Source organism: Amblyomma mixtum, unplaced genomic scaffold (genome assembly GCF_055824585.1).
Source record: "Amblyomma mixtum isolate Tamu unplaced genomic scaffold, ASM5582458v1 scaffold_13, whole genome shotgun sequence".
Classification (NCBI taxonomy): domain Eukaryota; kingdom Metazoa; phylum Arthropoda; class Arachnida; order Ixodida; family Ixodidae; genus Amblyomma; species Amblyomma mixtum.
This window is the reverse complement of record NW_028317662.1, coordinates 633,988-650,386: the sequence shown is the minus strand read 5'-3', so window position 1 is coordinate 650,386 and position 16,399 is coordinate 633,988.

Sequence of the window (16,399 nt, the reverse complement as noted above, 5' to 3'; positions counted from 1 at the left end):
CGCCCCACTACTCTGGACCCCGTTGACGTCATGGGGTTACTTTCGCTAAAGGCACTCTATTGGTGCATCGTTCTGACTGACGGGAGCAGGTTGGGCGTAGCCTTAGCGTCGCGTCGTCTGCACAACGCTTTCCGCAGCGCCTTCTGTTTTGGCCCATGCCTACAAACCCGCATGAAGGAACAACAACAAAAAAAAAAACTGCGGAGGGAGCGTACGGCGACAGCCTTGAACCCTAGCCATAAAAAGTAAAAAATAGTAAAACTGAGTGAGTTGGTTCGCTCCCCCGCCGTGATTACGTCACGAGACGCTCTGCGTGCGCGCTCCCTTCTCAGTTTTTTTTCCTTGTATGCAAGCCACCCAAAACAAGGTTTTAATTGCTAGTGCAGCAGAGCCTTTCCCTCGCTCGCCCACTTGACCGCTCCGCACAAACACCGCTTATCATTCGTGCATCTTGCGTACACCTTGACTCAAATGAATGGCATGGGCTTTGAAGCTGAGAAAAGACACAAACACACAGAACACAAAGGCACACGGAGAAAAGCAAACGGGCGGTTGCCGGGCCCGCGCTTTGCCGTGTGTTTCGAACACAACCGACTTCCGCCCCTCCGCTCGTGAAACGGTGGGGAGGCCTAAAAAAAATTAAAAGGTGGCTCGCTATCTGGGAATGACAAACAGATGTATGAAAGGATGCGCTCGCTAACAAGTCTAGGTGGTCGAGCCAATCGCGCCTCTCGATCGTTCAGTGTGCGGAGAAAATGCAAAAACCAAGAAAAGAATTCTATTGAAGGCGGGGCCATGACGTAGACGTGTGACGCACTCCACAGACACCACGCCTCCGGCTAACATCGGAGAACGAAGGGGTGATTTTGCCTTGCCGAGCCTACTCGACGAGGAGCGGGAGAGAAAAATCTCGAGGAGGGAAAGGAAGAAGAGGAGTTTTGCTCCAAGAGCGGTAGAGAGTGTTTGCGACCCGAGGGTGGTCAGTGGCCCTTTAAGTCGTAAAGAAATATATCTGCTTAGGGTAGGTAGCAAACCCGGACCTGGACCAGAGAAGTGAATAAACTAGATCAATAAGAATGAGATGGAGTGCATTTGGCAGTTTCACTTAGATCGTGAATGGAAGTTTGCCAATATACTCCATGAAAACCAGTATAGAAAAGCTGTATCGGACAGATACTCACCTATGGGACAGAAACAATAGGCTAACGAAACGAGTTCAACTTACGTTAAGGACAATGCAGTGAGCTATGGAAAGGAAAATAATAGGTGTAACACTAAGAGACAGGAAAAGGGCAGAGTCGGTCAGCGAAAGAGAGCTGATTTATTACATCCTGGTCGATATCATCAGTAACGGGCTTGGGCGGGGCATGGAATGAGAAGGTGAGGCAACCAACCGATGGTCATTAAGGTTAACGGACTGTGTTCCAAGAAAAAGCATGCGTACCGGGGGGTTGGCAGAAAGATAGGTGGGCGGATGATATTAAGTTTGCGCGTATAGGGTGGACATCACTGTCATAGGACACAGTAAATTACAGAGATATCGGAGAGGCCTTTGCCGTACAGTGGGCGTAGTCAGGCTGACTATGGTGTTGGTTTAAAAATTGGCTTGTACTATCTTCGATGCCTGATGAGAAACTGATCAACTCGCCTTTTAAAATAAAATTGTATTTGCGCGAAACTGTGTGACCCCTGTTTCCGTATTCTCAGAACCTCAGGCATGCAGATTGACCACTTTTTCGTTGCCGCGTGATCAGACCAGATTTATTTCTTCTTATCGCAGTTAAATGCTCCTGCTTATATCTTGACCGAGTTTACCGTATACGCTAGTCTACCCTTATCTTGAAAGGTGTTTGCCAGCTGTACTGAGCGGGGTGGAAAGCAGGTATGCTTCTCCGACGACCTCCGTCCCCACGTTGCCGTCGCTTCCTGCGCCTAGTGCAGTTCTCTTAGGGCACCAGCCAAACACAGTTTTTATTCAGTGCGAAGTTAATCTACACGTTTGTTATCTAAAGCGGCTTCAACCCGTTGTATTGAACACTACTTCAATGTAGTGATAATACGCTAACTTGTCCATACTACGCAAGATTTTTCTTTTCAACATTGCCGGCTTGTAATTTAAGATTGAAGAATCTAAGGTCAGAAATCGAGCTGCACCAAGGAGGATGCTTTATGGGGATCTAACCTTCTAAAGCCGACTCCGGCTATGAGGGAAGCCGTAGTGGGGGGCTCCGGAAAATTTCGACCACCTGGGTTTCCTTAACGTGCACTAGCATCGCGCAATACACGGACCTCTCGCATTTGTCTTCCATCGAAATGCAACCGTCGTGGCCAGGATTGAAGCCGTGTCGTTTGGGTTAGCAGCTGAGCACTGTAACCACTCAGCTACCCCAGGCGTTGAGGAGCAATTTCTCTCGCTGCTGCAAGAGTCGGGATGCATTGACTGGACGTTCGCTGACATCTTCCTGTACTCTATGGCTCTACTACACCCGACCGTGCCTCTGTGGCATCAAACAGTGATGAACAGAAAAGGCTTGCGTGCGAAGTAACGACGGCATTTGATTATCGTGAAACTCCGTTCTATAATTTAGTGCCTCATTTTGTAGAAAAGTATCTGCAACAGCCGATGCCTTAATGTAGTGCAGGAGTCGTGGAGCTCGTTCCGCTCTGAGAGTGCAATTGCTTATGCTCTTTGTCTTGTTGTCATCTTTATGATAATTATCTATTTTGGGCCAGCTGTGGAGCTGCAGACGGGGGATTTGTCTGTCACGTTCCAGGGAATGATCAGGCTTCAAGCCTCCCGCCTATGTGAAGTTTTCAGCGACTGCCGGCCACTTCTCCTGTGGCGAGCTTTGTGATTATTCAACTTGCTGACAAGGCGAAGAAGAAATTGACCCGCGATGAATTGAAGGGGCGCAACGAAGCTGCTACACCTATATGTAGCACTTGCTCCAAACACCTGCTCCAAAGCCGACAGCCCCTAGTTCGACCAAGGGACGTAGAAGACTGGTTCTTTGGGCCGCACCACCAGATCTTCCTGGAGTTTACTTCGAGAATCCGGCGTGTGTCTAAGTGCAAGTCGAGAATGTATCCACTAACTGACTAACACATTTTAAACACACAATAACTCATTTTAAAGTATATGACCTCACAGCATGAAAGGTAGCAGCCGGCTCTCCGTTATCTGTCTCCAAATGCTGTGCTCGAGATTAGACGCAAAAAAGAAAGACCATTTTTCGCAGTCGTACGAGAAAAATAATGTCGCATTCTGTCGTTTTTACTAGATCATCCTTTCTTTAGGATATATTTTACTTTTAGGACGTATAGGCTTTCTCCTTGCAATATCGGACACTAACCCGGGGCTTCTAATTATCAAAGACATGACTAAAAGGGCCGATTAAGAAAATTGGCTATAAAAGCTGCAAAGACATATCGATTTATTGTGGGCGTTATAACTAGGCTTTAAGCCTGAAAGTAACCGAAGTGCGTGCGATAGTGAACGAAGGACAGTTTAGTAAGCTTTCTTTTGCAGTTGGCAATTGGCAGTCGCAAGAGAACCGCAGAAATGATCACAATGGGTAAACGTTATTGACATATTTCATTCCGAGCACCCGGTTATGGCCATCGTTTCTTTTAAAAGAGATGCAGTATTCTATGTTATACCGACACACAATGGGCTTCACGTGAACAACGGAAGACGACGGGTTTGGAGGGTGTTCTGTATTCTTCGCAAGAAAGCTTGCGAACACGTGTTCGGCCTATCGCGTAGCTAACAGCGGGGGGTGAAATTCTGAGGCGACTTCTGAATTTGATTTAGTAAAGGTTGATTTGACATAAACAAGAAGATATGTCTCTAGTTCGGTAAGTTCAAAAACCATCTGGAATCTACCCGGAGTTGTATTTCAGCAGGTGACATTTTCAAAATGCGCCTAAGAAGATTCTGATTCTGAAACTATACTGGTACTTTTAAAAGATACAGAAAAACTTCCACGCTTTATGAAGGGCTAGACTGTTTTTGGTTTAAAGAGTAATTTTATAGGTATAAATTGAAAGGGTTGCTAACCTAAAAACAAAAATTTTTCCGTTTCCGGTTTAGTAGCATTTCTTTATGCTCGGCGCCTGTGCCTAGGAGTGATATTAGCGTATTTTCTTAGTGAACATGAGCATGTATTCCTGTTTCAAAATCATCTTTGAATCATGTTCTTGTTTCTGACATTTTTTCTCAGAAGTACGGTTTCTGCTGCTTTTGTGATATACGAATCACTCATGAACGTTGAGGCTCCGCTTTCACATTTCGATTAGTATAGATAATAGAGGGACGTCTTAAATCCTCTTTAGCTTCTTTAGCATTAACGGCCTGTGCACGTAGAACCTCGCAACCATCAATTATGGGTTTAAAAACAAAAAAAACTTCCGATGAAACCAAAGCGTGCGAGCTTTTGCAACCACATGGCAATAGAGCAAGTATTTATTCCGCATTTAAATTCTCTGAAACTCCCGCAGGCTATAAAGACAAGCGCTAGTGATCGACTGCAATGGCATTCATAACAAGAATCGAATAGTACCGTAGTGGCGTTAGGCACGCCCTCAGTTTTTGAAGAACAAAATGCAAAGCGGGAACTTCACGAAGGCACGAAATGGACAGATAAAATCCAACACGCCCAGCGTTCTCCTAGGCTGATCTATAAATCTTTGGTGCTTCTCTACGCCCGCAGGGCTTCTTCACGCTTATTCTTGATTAAAATATCTTCTTGGTTTTAAAACTAAAGAGAGCCAATGTACTTGAGCAACGAACGGAATCTACAGCGCTCATAACTAGTGTGCTATATAATGGGTGCATCAGCGAATAATTTTAATACTTGTAACTTTAGAGCGGTGGAATCAAAAGAACGCCTTGTAACAAGCTGCAAGCGACGTCCGCGTCAATATTTGCAGAGCAGCCTATGCGGTTAAAATCAACTTATGGACATTTAAATTAACGCATTCTGAAGGTTATAGACATTGACAATTTGTTAGGCGCGGACAGTTGTTGCTAAATACGTCACGGAAAGGCAGACCGCATCTTTTACAAATCGCAGTCGCGGGAGGGCATTTAGTTCTCTAAAGAGCTGAAGTTAATCTGGAAGGCTACTCGCTAGTTTTTCAAGCACGGCCTCATCTACCGAGTTGAACACGTTGCAACCACAGGCACTGGTGCAGCACACTTAGCGATATGGACATGGGGCGACGCCGCGGACGTTGATAATGGAGTTGCAGACCGAGTGTGGGTGGAGCCAAAACTAGGTCGTGGAGAGGAGGATAGCACAAAGAACTAGGTGATGGAGTCAGTCAAAACCCGCTCCCCAGAAACTGCAGAGGAAGCGGCGATAGCACTAGCTATAACTACTAGTAATGCTGACCTAATCTTCAGCGATTCAAAAACAGCCATCCGAAATTTGGCGAGGGGCAGAATATGTGTCACAGCGGCGCGATTGCTGAATCGGGCCACGGAGCGAGGGATTACGCAGGCGGAAATTGTCTGGGTACCTGCCCATTCTGGGAACCCTGGGAACGAGACGGCTCACATGAATGCTCGAGGTTTCGTCAGCCGAGTAGGTGAGCCGGACATCCCGGGAAGGTCCACGAGAGATGGGCTGGTGTCCTTTCATGACATTACTAATCATTTCAGACTTGAGCGGAGGATTTACCCACCCCGGACAAGCAATTGGTGAAGGCGCAGGAATGCGTCTGGCGACGATTGCCGACTAGATGTTTCTTCAACCTATACGTGTTGAGCAAAATCTACCCGGACATTCAGCCGGAGTGCAAATGGTGTCACGAATTGGCAACATATGACCACATATTATGAAGCTGTAGCATAGCACCGCCACCGGCGCACATTATGCGTGATACTTCCCTCGAGCAGTGGGAGGCCGTGCTGGCCAGCTCAGACCCGGTCGTCCAGACCAGGGCCGTGGAGTGGGCCACCCAGGTCGCCGTCAGCCATGGGTTGATGGCCATCTAACACGGAATCGTCCACACATGCTCTCTGACGAAAATAAAGTTTTTCCATCCAACCATAGGTGATGGAGTTAGCGCCAGGATTCTATTGCGCAGGCTGCGCTTGGAGGTGTATGATTCGCAGAGTGCATGTCCTAGCGCCCTGAGTGCCAATTAACCTTCCACTGATCTTGGCGTTAAAGCGATGTCACATCTTGAAACGGATGATGTGAAGAGGTTTCATGTGCGCGTGTGTAGACGCAAGGAAGGGTGCACGAGCCAAAGGAAAAAGTGAAAGCATGACGGAATGGTGAAGTTACGACACAGCTTTTATTAATTGATGGAACCAGGGTACGTTGTAAGTTAGATTAATCTCCATAAGTATTTATGAAGCGTAGCCTGTATATTTCCGAATATTTCTGTGCTCAGAAACCCCAAAGACTGAATGATGCAGTAAGAAAATTATTTGCAAAAGGAATATTAGCTGATGTCGTATGAAGTGTCCAAGGCGTTCAATTAGCACTCCATACGCTAAAGTACCAAACCATTTAGTCTGTTTCAGAACTCGGTGCAGTCAAAAGGGTAGTCGTCGCGAGTGCACAGCTGCACTTGTTGAGAGCTGTGCAACTTGTTTTTTCGTGTTTCAGCAAAAAGGAACATCAGCGAACCACATGCTAGCATTACGAAATAATCACACTAGTCTGAACATCAACGTGATTTTACCTCCGTGATTTCAGTGTTATTTTTTTTTCAAGAAAAAGGGGGTACATGACACTGTATACCAAAAGAGGACTTTCCTTCGAGCTTGTCATCTCCTCGTCGTTAATAATTATAACAATCCTTTTTGAAATCGAAAGCTTCCCAACGCTTCGCTTTGTTACAGAGCAAGAACCAGGCCTGCAGAGGCACGGATAGGCGGTATGGTGGTTTAGGATTTAAAACATTACGCGAGCAGACATCGTGGCAGTGGAAATATTGTAGCATATGGCCGCAAAGAACAAAATTTCTAATCTACAGAATGTCCCTTTTTGACTCTCATTTTGTTGTTCATTGCCATGAAGAGATGCACACAACATCTTCGGGAAACGCAGCATACCCATCCTTCACTTTGGCTATTGCAATTTTCCGCCAATAATTGGTGCAGGCTGGCTCTCACTACATAAAGTATTTTGTGTGAACAACCGCATTACCTTCGACTTCGAACTTGTTTCCATCCTTACATTAGAAACAGGATATTATAATATATTTTTTAACTCGTACTAACATCTCATACCGCTAATTTTTATCGCTTGTGCACCTAGCCCGCATCAGTGACCACATTATTATTCACATCACTTTTTAGTCTCGAATTCCGAAATGCTATCGAAAACAGTAATCGGCAAAAAAAAGGTTACTAAAAAAACATTAAGAAGGAAGTTCCCGCCTTTAAAAACTCATTCTGTGCAATCTTTTTGAAATGTTATGTTCAACTGAACTGGTCGCTTTAAAAACACATTAGCCGCCGCGGTACCTTAGTGGTTATAGCGTTTGGCTGCTGACCCGAAATACCCGGGTTCAATCCCTGCCACGGCGGCCGAATTTCGATGGAGGCGAAATTCTAAAGGCCCGGGTGCTTTGCGATGTCATTGCAGGTTAAAGAACCGCAGGTGGTCTAGATTTCCGGAGCTCTTCACTACGGCGTCTGTCATAGCCTAAGTCACTTTGGGACGCTAAACGTCCCTAAACTAAAGTTTAAAATTTGGAGGGGTTCAACGCTGTTCAACAGAATGTCCCGCGATAGCTCCTGTGATATAAGACACAACGCTAGTTTAATGTTTATCGTTACCTTGCCCGGCAGGTAGAGAGAGAGAGAGAGAGAGAATAAACTTTATTTATAGTCTTTGAACAGGAAGGCTCCATTCTGGCGCAGATAGGCTACTGCCGCTTAGTGACCTTGATCTCCTGGATCTCGGCGACCTGGTCAGCTCTCTAAGTGAGCAACTTTCTCTGCCACAGGTCCAAGTTGCGCAGCGCGGTAGGGAGTTTTGACTGTGGGCGGGCCGGGCGTTGCATCGAACACAACCAGCGTTCCATTGATCGCATAAGAGTGAACCTGCGTTCTATGCAGAACCCACTTTCGTGCCTTGCCCATGCGATGATGCCGGCAGATGCTTTCCCGCTTCATTAGCCCGCTGCGGTGGCGCAGTGGATATGGCGCTTGGCTGCTGACCCAAAAGACGCGGTTCGATCCTGGCCGCGGCAGTCTAATTTCGCTGGAGGCGATATTCTAGGAGCCCGTGCGCTATGCGATGTCAGTGCACGTTAAAGAACCCCAGGTGGTCGAAATTTCTAGAGTCCTTCACTACGGCGTCTCTCATAGCCTGAGTCGCTTTGGGAATTTAAACCCCCATAAACCAAACCAAATTTTTCCCGCTCCACTCGATCAAGGTGTGTGACGTCACGGAGGGAGTACGTAGAACACCTTAGATGTCACCTTTCCCCCTCTCCGCAACGTGGTGACAGCGATAGTGCACACATCTGCTGGAGCTCGCAGGGGCGGCGCGCGCTTGCGCAGCGCGGGAACTACCATCATCCTCCTCCTTTCCACGGCAGTGGGCGCCTCTGCTGGTATGCCGCTACCCACCTTCTCTTCTCTGCGAGCGTGCGCGGTGGGCGTGACTACCCGCTTCACTCCTCCCCTCCACAGCAGGTGACACACGCAGCGTACGTAACTAGAAAGACGTTGCTCTTGAGAGGTGAAATTGCGGACGGAGGCAGAGGTCGTACGCTGAAACTCGCTGGAGGGAGGTTAAGATATGTGTCGAGCTATCGCACTAAAAACAACTAAAGTAACTACTTGAAATAAATACCCCTACATTTCAAGTTACCGAACGCATAAACAGCGATGATTAACTTTTGATCGTTCAGAAACTTGGCATTAGCAACGATGACAGCTGGACTCACGGACCACTTGACACACAATTATTTACCAATACTGGAACTTTTGTTTTCATTTTATCTACGGTTTTATTCTGCCTGTATTAAACAACATTATTGAAAACCGATTACAAACCACGGTTCGCAAAAAAACACAATACAAAAATACAACCTTTAGACGCGGGTTCGATCCCGGCCGCGGCGGCTGAATTTCGATGAAGGTGAAATCCTAGAGGCCCGTGTGCTGTGCGATGTCAGTGCACTTTAAAGAACCCCAGGTGGTTGAAATTTCCGAAGCCCTTCACTACGGCGCCTCTCTAGACTCAGTCGCTTTGGGACGTTAAACCCCAATAAACCAAACCAAACCTATAAATACACATGCTGATGTGGACTGATATTCCTTTTTTGCCGAAGTTATTGCAATATAGAATGTACTTCCAAATGATGTGAAGAGTACGGACGTGCAAAATATTTTGTTAGGTGTCAATATATTTTTATATATAAACCGCGTACAAATTTCAAATTTCCTGTCGCGATTCAACTTTGTAGTGTAAATGAAACGCATAGGTACTAGTTTCACTCTCTCTAACGACCCTCACGGCAGGGTTAGCAGCGTGGTTAAACTTATACATAATAAATTCGTGGCACCGGTCTCCGATGCACAGCTCAATCGCGCGTTGATTTCCTTCACCGCAACAATTTCTTACATCACCATCCTTTGCGGCTGTTCTCTTAGTTGCTTCCTACTTGCTCCTACCCACATCGCTAATATTTGGAAGGCATGAGCACTAGTAAGACAAACTGCCTTGAATTATCTAGCAGTAGCAACAAAGCGACTGACCATTGAGCGTAATTATGCCAAACACGAATTATGTGTGTTGGTACTTCGGTTTTCCATTCGGTTACAGTGTTGGAATCCTCTGCGCACCGAAGCAAGTTGATGAAGATGCTGCCATCCAAAGCACTGCGTGAGAGACTGCCCATCAACATGCGGGATGTTCGGCTGCGACAATCGGTACCTGACTGGCTCCTGTATATTAAAACCTTAAAGACACTTAAATAATTTTAGCCTTTCTACGTGAGACGCCGGTTGGGTGACGTTTGTTGTTTATGACTTTGAACTTATTGGCATTAAGAAAAGGCGGTCATGGCGTAGTGTACTAATGAAGGTGCCAGCGAAGCTAATTTGTTCGCTCCACTCCAAGTTTTAAGTGCTCTCGCGGTCATATGTGGTTTATTCTGGTCTCTTGCTAACAGCCATGCTTAGCCAGGCAGACAAAGGAGAAAATGGTGAGGGAGAAAATAATGCAGACACACTATAACTCTCTAGCTTCCAGGAAAGTAATTATACTTTGCAATAACTTCGCGCTTGTGTGACAGCACTACCGCTTCAAAACTATCAACTTAAAACAGGAGTACAACTTCCAAAGGGCGATTGGTCCAAACCCCCGGAAAATTGCTCCGCAGCACAAATCTCGCTGTTTTACATCCAACGAACCCTCACAACAGCATAAAAGATACTTATCAGCCCAAAATCTATTTATAGACATCGCTCTCATACGCATCCCGTCCACATGACTGCATGCCGACATATTTAGGTCGTCGAGTTGAGTTTCTTCTTAATTTATCGCCCTACCCTTTAGAATGCTTCAAAGTAACCCATTTTGATGTTGTGTAATTCACCACTGAGCCGTTAAATCTAGAGGAACCGTAAAATGCAATGTCTTATTCCGGGGACACCTAACTACTGTTTTCCTTGATCTGAGCCTCCTGCCATCAAACTGTTCATGCTGCCTGCAATTTCGCGATGTCACTTATTTGTAGTAACGAAATAAACTAAGGTCAGCGTACCACCACACACGCACAGATTATTTAGGAATACGTCTCAATGTTGACGTCTGAAAGGAGGCGGGTAAAAGTTACCACGAGATGCGCACGTATCCCTGGCAGCAAAGAGCTGCAGTAATTGACCAAACTTTTCTTGACCCACCACTCAGCAAGAAAGTATCCCTTCTTTTTCGAAGGTCGAAACACAATTATTGCTGAAGAATACACCTTTGCTGCCCAGCACATTGGTGCCAAATTTGTTCGCAAGGAATCTCTGCACTTCTGTCGCCATGGACTACAAAAAAAGAATAAGCTCATTCTCCAAATGCTACTCTGCCAGTAGCTATTAGAATCAATCTGCCGCTTAACAATTCCGATTAGCATCTAGGCGCCGAGAGGTGGACCCGCCGCGGTGGCTCAGTGGTTAAGGCGCTCGTCTATTGAGTCGGAGTACCGGGGTTCGAACCCGACAGCGGCGGCCGCGTTTCGATGGAAGCGGAACGTAAAAGGCGCCCGTGTTCAGTGCGATGTCACTGTACGTTAAAGATCACCAGGTGGACAAAATTATTCCGGAGACCTCCAGTCCGGCACCTCTTTCTCTCTTTCTTCTTTCACTCCAACCTTCCTTCCTTCCCTTACGGCTCGGTTGAGGTGTCCGCCGAGATACGTGAGAGATACTGCGCCATTTCGTTTCTTCAAAAACCAATTTACCAATGTCCTAGAGAAGTGACAAAGTAGGGGTTCAGATTTTTTTTGTGCTCGTTCGTAATGTTAAACGTCTACTGATATATTGAGCCTAGCGGAGGCGGCAGTACTGGAGTCAGGAAGACACCGCAAGGCTCCGAAAAACAACTAGAAAGGACACTTAGGCCCGGCGTTGAGGTTATTACGGGATATCAATAATAAATTAATGCTAAATTATGCAGAACTAATAATCCTCAACTTAAATTTCTTAGGACCCTGGGATTCCTCACAGCCATCCTTCCGCAATGGTGCAATGCACGTCGCGTAAACCTGTGGTGCTATTACAACTTGCCACCAGATTGTGAACAAACTGCTCCAGGTAGTAGTTAATCAATGATTGGTCGAGAGAGATTGCTCAGCAAGAGCAACCTGGGTCGCAAAAACCCCAACGTTGGGAGCGCCTGCCATCGCAGGGCAGTCACCCTTCACATAAAGACCGCATGACTAGGCCTGCAGGACCTCAATGGTCAAGAGAGTTTCATTAGCAAGCGGGAAATGTTACATCCGCCAAACAAGCCGATGTGTAAACGTTCGGCTTATTTTGCACAAGATTGTCTTATCGGCAATATCAGGATCTGGACACCTGGCAGCGCGTTGCAAAAGATGTGCACAAAATGAAACAGATTTTGTTCCTTTTTTTATGCACACACCTGTTATTTGTGTGGATGCGGAAAAGGAAAAGAGAGATTATTGGAAGACTATCTGATGCATATGGAAAGGCCCTCGTGCGTAAGCAAACTGGATGTTGATATTTCTGCCAAAGAAGTAAACTTCTTGAATAGCAAGATGCCGTTGCGTGTATGCTTTGGTTCAGGACACCTTGGAGGCATATCATTGTCCGTACATAAATATCTTGTTTTCTGGGAATAAAATCAGTTTGTACTAGCGTTTGTTTTCGCTTCTCTCTCTTCGTCCCTTTTCTTTAGTGCTGGGGCTTTGTCCCGTCTATACAAACACCAACCAGCCCAGGTTTCTGCCTTTGATTGTTGAAGTGTGTAAATCCATCAATAATTAAATCAATTGTGTTCTATTTATTTCATCTTCATTATGGTGAACACGTTCTCATGCATTCCTCAATTGTTGGAAAGTTGTTGCAGTTTCCACCAACAGTAGACCACGCGAACATTTCGCAGGTCCCGGTCTGTTTGTTGTAGAACCAGCGCTCTTGTCGTATGTAGTTGGGAGTACCTAAATCCTTCGGGCAGTTGCAACCTGCGAGTAGAGTGGAAACACATAGTAAAATAAGAAGTGATATATTTTGCATGTTTATAAAGGTTCAGACACGGATATGCAATAATGTTGTGTTTAAAAGTATATCCAAAAAGTCGTTTTTAGCAAGGAGAGTTTATTTATATATCTTTGCGTGCGCCCAATTTTCGTTGTCTTAACATCTGCCAAATTGCAAATAAACCTGTTTGATGGGCGTACTTCAAGCCGTAGGCAATCAGCCGACACAGAAAAACTGGTGCCTAAAGTTCCATTTAGTACTAAACGCTGGATGGGGATCACACAGGCTTTAAACCTAGAGTTCCAAAAATTAGCAACTAATAAGAATATGAAATATACTCCACATCCTTAATCTATTGCAACCATATGAAAAACAGATTTGTAAAAAATAGTCTTTAAAACGAATCACGGGTATTTTAGGAGGAGGGTTTTGATGTGCGGGCAAAGGGACCTGATGTACACAAGCTTGGTCTAAAATTACCACCGCTTTTAAATGAGTCAAGCTGGCCACTCAATATTTGGACCTCACGAGTGGCCGCCATTTCTATGTTGTTTTTGGCAGGCCAGACACACCAGGAAAATACATGGCTCGCAAATATGCACGGCTTCGGTTCAAAATAAGCAATCCGTGCTTGACGCCTTCTTTTGTTTTCGTTTTGACATCGGCCTGGATTTTGTTAATTTGAGTCTCCTGCTAATAAGTGCATAAGCCTACTTTATAAATGTCTGGTTATCAATATTCCAGCAACCAAGATCGAAGTCACTGTAACGGTACGGAAAAATCAGCATTGCTTTATAATGTGTAAGTAGCAAATGCTGTTTTTCGATGCCATATTCGGTGATAGGGTAATGCCCTGCAATATTTTAACGAACACCACAGACATGTTATTTCTTGTTGGGCTTTAAAGCCCATACAATATTGGTGTAGTGAATCGGTATAGTTAATCTGTTTTTTCCACAAAAATGACATTTCGACAGATTGATTCTGCACCTCAAAGAAATGTTTGCCATCACGTACTTCACAATAGGTTTGTGCGACTTCTTGGTGGTGTGCGTAGTTTTGCGCCCATTCTAGCACTTTTTCACGTTGGTGTCTGCAGCTTTGAGACAGATGCAAAACTGCGTCATAAAAAAACAGCTTTCTTCGTACAGTTGTTTTAGCTCTCGCATTGTGTAACCAATCTTTAGCAATAAATCATGACATGAAGAAATCTGTGAATGGCTGTCTGGCTATAGGCGTCAGCCCGTCCCCAAAGGGGCATGGGTACCGATCCCAGTTATTACTGACCTTTTATTCCGTGGATTTTATTCTCGCCTGTGTGTACGGATGGGCAAATGTTTCCAGCCAATCCAAGGTGAAAATGGAACCCTTCAAACCCCTTCAGCTATAATATCTTATCCGGGATGTATTCATTGCTACCAACACAGCAACCAAAGGATGTAAGCTTGAAGGCAGGAAAGCAGTCATTACGAAAATTTAGGCTGAGACCAAGACGTGCAAAGATCGTTTCCGTTATGTTTTTCCATGCTGAAATAAAATTGTCGTACGCATTTTTGTTTCCCTTTCGGCACATTATACTTTGTCGATGCGTCCATATCCAACACGGGCTAAATAAAAAATAAACCAGAAAGAACTGGAGCCATGAACGTTATTCGACCCACGTAGAGTGATGCTAGGCAACATAACGATATTGCCACGTATCATTGTAGTGTTTGTTCGTTCACGCTCAAGGCTGCAGGAAAGGGCTGTTGTCATTTTTTTTTTCTTGGAAACGTCGGTGGCTAGCCGTGGCCAATAGTACTTCTCCTGGATGCGGTGCAACGTGCGAGCAATCCCGAGATGTCCTGCAGTCGGCTCATCATGACATGCCTGCATAATTTCTTGCCTGAGATTTTTGGGCACGACAAGAAGATGCACTGTCCTGTTCGGCACGAAGTTCTTCTTCAGGAGGACATTATTGTGAAGGACGAAGGACGACAGTTGCCGCTTGAAACCTCGGGGAGGCGATGCGGTCTTGCCTTTCAAATAATCAACTAGGCTTTGCAAGTCAGGATCCGAGTGCTGCTGCTGCGCGAAACTGCTGGCGCTTACCGGTCCTAAGAAAGCGTCGTGATAACAGCCCTTTCCTGCAGCCTTGAGCGTGAACGAACAAACACTACAATGACTTTTTCCACAAGTCTCTTGTCGACGTGTCAGGGTAAATTTTTTTTCCCTATCGAACTCCTCTTTGACTGATAGGACATAGAATAGATGGTCACCTCTCTCAATTCAATGAAAAATAGTAAGTCCGAAGAAGCAATGAAAGGCTAAGGAAAAAACTAAGAGGGTTGTTACCACTCTTAGACGCAACATTTGGTTAGAGCTGTTTAGGTACATTCATTCAAAGATACATTCAGGTAAAAAATTTAATTGCCACTTTCATATATGTTTAGTTAAATGGCAAAATTTTAGTTTTCTACACAAGGTAGATCTTCGACGAGCCATCGCCTCCTGTCTTCCATTAAAAATTTGCGATGCCCCCGCTTTTGTGCCTCTCCTCGGGCGGGGCATTTTCCTATAGCAATCGCAGACAGACCCTGCTAAATTAATGCGTTCCTGCCATTGACCGTCTCATTATTCTACGGCAAACACACTCCCTTGCCAGGAAGGTCCCGGTTGCGCCTTCCTTGCTATTCCCATACCCTCCTTGTTCTATAGCAGCTAACTTTCACCTATGCATAGCTACGCTGTGGCCACACCGCCTTTCAACGGTACCTTCCGTTCCGATGTCACTCATAGGCTCCCTCCAGGCCCACCGCCTGGAACGCTCAACAACCCCTAGTGGTCGCGGTCGAAGCCATTCTATAGTTTTGCACTCCTTTACTGTTGTCTCATCCACCTCCTTTCAAGGCAAACATTCTCCGTGTGCCTAATGTCGCGACCATGCACGGTTACGCCACGTGCTGTCACGAGCACTACAACGACGCTAAACGCAGGGAATGGTTCCTGAACAGATTAATAGAAAGCAGGCTTATGCGAAGAAACATAGGGTTGAACTTATGCAGTGCTGCAGTACGCTATTCTAGGCATGACATGAATGAGACAATAAATTTATTGACCTTCACTTATATTTTAGCGGCTAAAAAATAGCTCTAATTCCGTCCTTGCACTTGTCTTGCCCTGCAGCACAGCTTTATTTTGAGTAAACAGAAATTGAAAAATATACGTACCCTTTTTGGGGAGTTTTGCACACATTTTGCTGTTGGGTTTAATGCTGCATGGTTTTATACCTGAAAGATAATGCGATGGAATACGTTTTTGCATGGTTATTGCTTATGCTATGTCAAACAGTGTTAGCGGCTTCTTTAGTGTCTCAGTCGGTTATTATTAAGTAGCGTCTACTGCCCTGTGTGTTCCATTTATTTCAGGAATATTTGCAACCAGGGTACTCAATTCTCTTTTTTTTTTTGCGGTTATCCGCCTCGTCAGGGGCAGATTCCGTTGTCACAAAATGCTGGCTTCTAAGGTATGCAGGCTGCATGTTGTAATAGGCTACATTTTTTTATGTTTTTAACATTTTTAGAGGTAGGTTTATTGCCCTAGTATGAATAGAGGCATGCTAGATTTTGCAGTTTCTACGACAGGATTTCGTCGGCACAAAAAGAAGACACAGGAAGACTAAAAAATATTAAGGACGGCAGAAGGTCACAGCTGCTTCTAAGGAAAGAA